At 44.6% G+C, this 8,162-nt stretch overlaps 1 long non-coding RNA gene across 1 annotated transcript; it reads left to right on the forward strand.

Annotated features, from left to right (window-relative positions):
• Window positions 1-373: 373 nt before the first annotated feature.
• Window positions 374-2,119, forward strand: LOC129392160 (uncharacterized). Its single transcript, XR_008617518.1, has 3 exons — window positions 374-521; window positions 1,603-1,762; window positions 1,971-2,119. It is a non-coding gene; the product is annotated as an uncharacterized lncRNA (long non-coding RNA).
• Window positions 2,120-8,162: the final 6,043 nt, after the last annotated feature.

Genomic DNA, 8,162 nt, shown 5'->3' on the forward strand with positions numbered 1-8,162 from the left:
AGTGACTGACTGTAGCAGCCACCTGAATAACATTTAGCAAACACCAAGGTGAGCTAGGTCATCTCAAAAGCAGAGATTTTGAAAAGAAATGCACAGGGCTGTCATCCGAAGATCTTCTTTAGTCCAAACACACGACTCAGCCTTAGAGACCACAGACGGGTTTGGGATGCCGGCTATTGACCCGGGGACAGGGAATGAGATGTGATGCACGGTATAATAAATTCCTGCGCGTCCGGACACTGTGCTCCGCAGCGGGAGAGGCCACAGCAGTGAGAGGCCCGCGTACCGCAAAAAAAAAAAAAAAAAAAAAAAGAAGACATTTAACATCCACCTCAAAGGGTTTTTCTAAGGATTAAATGACATTTTGCAAAGTTGTCAGCACAGTTCTTGGCCTGTAGTCTTAAGTACTGGGTTAATCATAGCTTTAACCATCATCATCATCAACAACAGGTGATTTCCATCCAAGAAAAAGCAGTGACTGACTGTAGCAGCCACCTGAATAACATTTAGCAAACACCAAGGTGAGCTAGGTCATCTCAAAAGCAGAGATTTTGAAAAGAAATGCACAGGGCTGTCATCCGAAGATCTTCTTTAGTCCAAACACACGACTCAGCCTTAGAGACCACAGACGGGTTTGGGATGCCGGCTATTGACCCGGGGACAGGGAATGAGATGTGATGCACGGTATAATAAATTCTTGGTTCCATCCAGGCAGTCCAGAGAAGCAGAGTGGCTCATCTGGAAAGAAATCCCAGGGCTTGTTGTCCTTTATAAGAGCTGACACTTATTCTTCCCCCGCACAGAGAGAAGAGGTGTGCCCGAAAGAGACCAGTTACAATACTGTCTCCTGGACTTACTGGCTCTGTACACTTATTTAATAACTCTTGTGTTTCTTCATCTTTTAAATGGAGACACTCTTCCTAACTCCCAAGGTTGCTTTGAGCAGTAGACAAATGATGGAAAGCAACAGACAGAGTCTATGATTACTGGAGCCGCTGGTACCCAACAGCATCCAATTCTTAGACAAGTTGCTTTTCTCAGAGAGCAGAATGCCACCTGCCTATAATAAATATTTCAGGGATGCTGAATTATTTATTTATTATATACTTGGGTTTACAAGGAAGGAAATTGGTTCCTTTAAAACAATAACATTGATTGGCTTAAATAGCAGAAACAGCACTCTCCCATCCTTATTTACAGACCCTGGACTGAGTTCAAGTGCACAGTGACACATTATGGATGTCCCTGCTGACCTGCAGACAAATAGGAGGGTTAAAAGGTCAGTTAAATAATCTTAACTCATGAGTGGCAGGGAAAATATTTCAGCTGCAACACTGATTGTCGTTCTGAAATGTAAGACAGCAGAGCTAAACAAATTCATGTATTCACAGAGAGTGGGTCCCATTTCCTGGCTTGTATCCCAGCCCTGGGGGCCTGTGACTGATGGAAGGGAAACAGAACCCAAGGGTAGGAAAAGAGGAGAAACAAGTATTTATTAAGCGCCTCTTCTGGCCAGGCAGTCTACCTAACCATTTCACACAGGTAGGTCACCTAATGGCTTTTAATATCTGAGAGGTTAAGTTCCTTGTTCCTTATCTTCAGGTGATACAACTGGTCATTGGCAGGTGTCACTAAAACCAGGATCTGACTCACAGACCAGTGTTCTTTGTCACCACCAGCCTGACCATTCATTTTGGCAGTCAACAAACATCCATTGAGCTGCTTCCACGTACCAGGCACTTGGGATGCAAAGACATAGCAGGTAAGTTATCTGCCCCCAGGGGTCTCACATTCTAGGGAGGGAGATAGACAAGGGAACCTCCAATTTCCACACGGGGTGGAAAGAATGGGATCAGAGGGCCATTTACTGCAACACCTCAGGACTCCTCATCTGTAGGTGTCCCTTCTAAGTAAATATTCACTCTTATACCTAAACCTGTATTTGAAATTTTGTATTATTTTTCTTAAAGAGTATCCTCAAATTATATAAGATTTGGGACCCACCACACCTGGATTCAGCCCTTAGCAGGATACAGAGAGCCCCACGGACGTGCAGATACAATATCTATATCAACCCGGAAGGCTTCCAGGAGGTAGCCCTTGAAATGAGACTTAAGCAAGAGAGGTATTTTAGCGACACGGAGAAGTGGAGGGGGGATGGGATGGGCAAAGAGAACAGATGTATGAAAGCCAGTGGTGGGCGATTTAAAATATCTCAACTTATTCGGGAAGCAATGATGCCAGAGTGCTGGATGGTTGTTGAGAAAGATGTGTTGGCTATGAGGGCAGCTGGTAGATAATGGGTTGCTGGTGCAGGAGGGGCAGCAGAGACGCTGGGGCCAGTGTGGGAGGGACTTTTGTGCTGAGTTCTACAGAACTTTAACTTTGATCCTTCATGCTAGAAGGAAAAACTGAAGGATTTTTAGGATTATATTTTAGAAGCATCCCTCTGACAGAAAGATGCAGGATGACCTGGAATTAGGGTGAACAACTGTTTGTACCCAGGACTGTCTTGCTTTTAGCACTGAAAGTTCTGTGTCCTGGAAAACCCTTCAGTCCCAGGGAAACCAGGACAGTTGGTCACCTTACCTGGAAGAGGGCGAGCCCAAAGCCAAGAGAACCACTGAGAAATTCTTCTCCATGATATGCATCCAGCTACCTACTTGACAGCTCCACTTTGATGTCTAATTGGCATCACAAAATCAGTGTGCTTAAACCCTCAGGGCCTTTGCACTTGCTCTTCCCCAGGATAACCACACGTTCACTCCTTCAGGTCTTTATTCTGATCTTATCTTCTCAGCAAGGACTTCCTGAGACCCTCTTTTATAATTGCAATCCCTACTCCTGACATTCCCTATCCTTGTTTTGGTTTTGTGAGCACTTCACCACCATCCAGCATACCTAACATACTGAATATTTGTATTTTTTATGGTCAGTTTCCCCCACTAGAGAAAACCCTTCATGAAGGCAGACATTTTTTTTGTTGCATTTGCAGTGTCCAGGACAGTGTCTGGCACATAGTACAGGTTGTTTTACTGAATAAGTTGAGACTTCCTTGATTCCTCTCTACTCTCTCATACCCGCCATCCAATTCATCTGCAAATTCTGTTGACCCTCTGTTCACAGTAGATCCAGAATATGAATAGCTCTTACCACCACCATGACCACCCTGGTCCAAGCCACATCATCACTCACCTGGATTATTACAAGAGCCTCCTGTGGTGCTCCAAGGACAAAGGATGACCCCGCCTGAAAAAGTGTCAGTGTCACAACCCCTACCGGACTCTTACTCGCCCTCCCCGCCATGTTGCGATGGTTATGAAATTCCTGAGCCCACCTGGGCAACGCCCACCTGGGCAACAGGATCTGTCCCAAATAAGGAAAGGCATCTGGCCTGTCCCACTCCCACCCTATAGAAGGAAGGTATATGTGCCTCGACCAACCAGTAAACGAAATTTTCACCTCGGACCATTCCTTTGTTTTCTGGCTATAAAAACTGATCAATAGCACAGGTTCGGGCTCGACTCTCCCAGACTGCTAGGAAGTCGGCCCTCCTCTGTTCTGGCAGCAACCCTTCCCTCTAATAAATTCTGCCTTCTTTACATTCTGTCTTGTGTCTGGAAATTCTTTTCCAACCTGCTTTCAGACCAGGACACCTCCCTCCCTGGGCTTCCTGTGTCCACCCTTGCTTCTGGACAGCCTGTTCTCAAATCAGCAGCCAGGGGGATCCTGCTAAAATGTGAGTGTGATCATGTCACTCGTCTGCTCACTGTCCTCCCCTTCCCCTCCCCCTCCCCCTCCCTTCCCTCCACTTCCCTCCCTGCCCTTTCTTTCCCTCAGGCCCACCTCAGCCTCTGGGAAGGCATCTTCAGCTATGTCCAGGTAATATCCATTCCAGCCACAGAGGCTTCCTTTGTGTGCTTCAAACACACTAGGCACTTTCCTGCCTCAGGGCCTTTCTACTTGCCATTTAATACTCTTCTCCAGGCATTTGCATGGCTGATTGATTTCCTTCAGGTCTCAGCTCAAAAGTCTCCTTAGCCTTCTCTCCCACACCCAAAGAAAATAACAAACCTACCTCCACACAGCTGAAGGCCCTTTGTTTTCTCTCCAGCACTTTGTACCTCCTGGAGGCACAAATCGTGAATTGTCTACTGTTTCTCTTCTCCCCCTACCCAACCCTCCCCTCACCTATGGACGTGGAGCTACAGGACTTGTTGGAAAGAAAGAAATGCCTTTATGAACTAATTTTCTTTCCTTCTTAGAAAAGGCAGAAACTTGTGTGCTTGTCATATTGAAAGAACTAATTACCCTCCTCATGGATAAAGAGAGTAAGGTAGAAGCATAGTTTCAGAAAAACAGATCCTTTCCCTTTTTTCCTCTTTCCAGCCACTGTATTTACCAACCTTCAGGGAATGGCGGGTTTTGATGTTCAAACTTTCTTCCTGACTCGCAAGAAGCAAATCTCTTGAAAATTCTTTGCAGAAAGCCTGTTTGCTGCTGGAATGTGCTGAGAATATTGCTTCTTTCACAAAGTCTGTTTTGTATGTTTTAATTCATAAAAGTTTTTTTTTTTTTTCCCATTCACCACCTCCCATTTCTCCCTACTCATTCCTCTTGGACTTTCCTTGTGTTTCCCTCTTTGTCTCCTTCATGATGTTCAACATGTACAAACTCTCTGTGTACTCATGTGCCATGCAGTTACACACACATCATCTCATTTAATCTTCATACCCACCCTGTGAGGTGCTATTATTATTATTCTATTTTACACATGGGGAACCTGATGCTTACAGAGGTAAGCAGTGTAGTGGGAGCTGTCAGCACTCCCTCCCATGTCACCATCTCAGTGGGCACTGGCTGGCTCTCCACTGCCAGTGTCTGCATCTGTTTCCCTGGCCGCTGGAGGAGGCCAGAAGTGCTGGGGAATATGCCCATTCCGATCCCAACAAACCCCCGCCCCCCCAGCACCCTTTAACCAATGACTGATGAAGTTGGTGTCTAAATACCCCAGCTCCCCTGCTCCTTGGGTGGGAGAGAACTGAGAGGCATTTTCTATGCTGGCTCTCAGAGACTCCTCGTAGGATTGTACCCGGTGGCCCATAGTTACCTGTATTGATAAAGAACCTTCTATTGGCTGCCTCCCCTTCCCTCTCTCTTCCCCTACTGGTGTTTCCTGGGATCACTTCCGAGACATATATTTGCACTAGAGTCCTTGTCTCAGGGTTTGCTTCTAAGGGGAACCAAAGATAAATCTTTGCCTAAGATTGAATAGCTGCCAGATGGCAGAGCTGAGCTGCAGACTCAAGCTGTGTGATTCCAGAGTTTGTGTGTTTCATTGTGATGTTCTAATCCCTTCCTTCTCTTTAAGAATTTATTTGTTTTTATTCTATCCCTTATAGTGGTGGTAACTTTTTCTTCCTAATGTGTCAAATCGTAGCAAACAATGGTTTTGCTTAAAAAACAACTATCCTGATAAATCAGTTGGAAAATGCTAACATTTTCTTCATATTGAAAATTTAGTGTTATAATGACAAATTATTTTAGCTATGAAAGGACAAGTTCCACAAGTCCACAACTTAGCATTAATGGGGACCATATGATATGAGTCATGACAGGAAGAAGAGCCAAGGTGGTTGATGGTAAGTTAGGGGTGCTTTGTTAAGTTAAAAATAAATTTCCTGGAAAGTCTTGGTTAGATTATAGAATTGAAAGAAGAGCTAGATAGTCAAGTTCCAGAAAGGACAGACACCAGGGCAGCTTTGGGGAACCAGGGACCAGAAGCTACCGGACAGTCTTCTGGGGGAACCCTAGTCAAGTTGATTAGCCTCAGTTCATCTTGGTGAAGACTCTAATTCCAGGGACAGACAGTGTGACTGGTTGAGCTGAGACAGACGTGGGGGGCACTTTGATTGACAGAAGCAATGGGAGAGATGGTCTTTCCAAAAAAAATCAACTTGCTGCTTTAGAAAAGGAGGTGTGGGATTCTGGGCAGTAAAAAGGACAAATATTCCTGAGAAAGAGAAAGGACAATGTCTGCTGAGTAAAGGTAAGAGAAGCAGGAAATGACAGCACACAGAGGAGACACATAAGGTGACTATAAAGAAAAAAAATTGTGGATATTCCCAGCTGCCGACAGGGACCTTGCAGTGTCTGTTCCCTTTTGATGTAATCTCCTGTTATTGTCCCTTTTTTTCTTTCTGCCCTGGACACACTGGGTTTCTGGCCTTCCTCTATCACACCAGATACATTCCTCCTCAAGACATCTGTACTTGCTGTCCCAGTTTCTGGAACAGTCTTCCCTCAACGATCAGCATGGCTGTTCCCTTATATCCTTCAGGTCTTTGTTCAAATTTCATCTTCAAAGGGATGCCTTCCCTGATCATCCATTTCCTGCTCTCCTCTCCCTCCTCCTCTGCCTATATATTGGATATTATTACCATCTCACATTATGTATTTATTTGCTTAATATATGTCTCCCTTCATGAGAATAAAAACTCCATGAGGGCAGAGATTCTGTAAGCCCAGTTTCTAGAATGTTCCTGACATGTTGTAGGTTCTTGATAGATATTTATCGAATTAACAATGAATGGTTTCTCCTCTCTCCCTTCATTAAGGCTATCAAGTGTGAACATAAGGTTTCAAAATGACTGAGAGAGACAAACCCAAAACTGAGGTTCCGGGGCAGGCGAGAGGGGGACCAAGAACATCCCATAGAGGCCTCTGTGGGAAATATGCCCAGAGAATTCTCTGCCCCCCCAACCACTGCACACGACGAGGAAGCCACAGGCAGATGGGGATTCTGGCTAGGGATGGAATTCCAATTTCTTTACACCATTACTCTTTCAGTGTTTTAATTGATTCTTGTTGACATCTAGTTTCATAACCTTGTGGTTATTATACGTATATAATAATAATGACCGCAAGAGGAGTGGTTGGCATGATCGTCTGTTATTGTATAGATTCCTAGGGGCGCTGGGAAAGTGGGAAGACTAGCTAGCAAAAAAATGAGATTAATTGAGAAACTCATCAAAGGGTGAACTGACCTTGTCTTACTCAAATGAAAAATAATCCTTACCAATCTTGCAGACCCACTCTCTATGTGGTGTTTGTGGGTCCCTTTTATCTTACAGTTTTCAAATACAAAAGTTGACTTGTATTTCTTATTTTCTAAGTCACCAGACAGCAGCATTGAGTTTTTGTTGTTGTTGTTGCCGATTTAGGTACAAGTCTGCAAAATAATGTTTCCGAGTTAAATGCATCTCCAACTCTAATTTCAAGTTTTCTGAGGATTAAGTAACAGTAAATTAGCTAAAGTCTGAGGAATGATGAAAGCTAAGTGTATATCTTCAAAAATGGACTTAATGACCATGAAGACACAACAGCTAATGCTTACTGAGCACTTAAAATGTTCCAGCACTATGCTATGTGGGTATGGTGGAGAGAAACGATCTTATTTAGCTCAGGAGACGTTTCATTTCAGATCTATAAACATTGACTGGGCCCATATGTGCCAGGCAATGGATATACAAAGAGAAATTATCATTTCGGTCTTCAGTTTTCTTTTGTGTTAGATTCATTTCTTTAATGTCAATGAAATAGCATGGGGAAATCTCCTTAAGCGTGAAGACACACGTGCCCGAATTATCTTCGTTTGGGCACACAAAGACCTTCACGCTGGCTTCACACTTGCCCATTTTCCCTGCCACACTGTTTTCTCCTCAAGTCATATCCTAACCCTACTCATTTCCTCTAAATAAGTCTCACATGCTTAGGTCTGTATACACAGTCTTCCCTTTGCTTTGAAATCCCTGATCTGTCAGCTGAATTCCAAAGGCCCTTCTAACCCGATTTCAAGCATCAACTCTTCCCTGAGGCTTTCTTTCAAGCCACCTCCCCTACCTCGTGTCTAGGTTTAAGAGCTGACCCCTAGTGGTGTGTGTCTTCTGCTTTTGCCTTCCCAGTGTCCAGCCTCCCTTCTTTTGGTATTAGCACCCCACTCTTCATTAAGGAAGTCACTCCTCTCACGCTTCATCCGTAAGGATTGGGTAGGACTGATCCCACCTCCGCCTCCGCCAGGGAGTGGGTGCTTGAGCTTGAAGTCCCAGTTCGGAGGCACACGAGTGGCTCAGGGATGGACACATGACTCACCCGGACCTCTG

This window comes from Physeter macrocephalus, chromosome 6 (genome assembly GCF_002837175.3).
Source record: "Physeter macrocephalus isolate SW-GA chromosome 6, ASM283717v5, whole genome shotgun sequence".
Classification (NCBI taxonomy): domain Eukaryota; kingdom Metazoa; phylum Chordata; class Mammalia; order Artiodactyla; family Physeteridae; genus Physeter; species Physeter macrocephalus.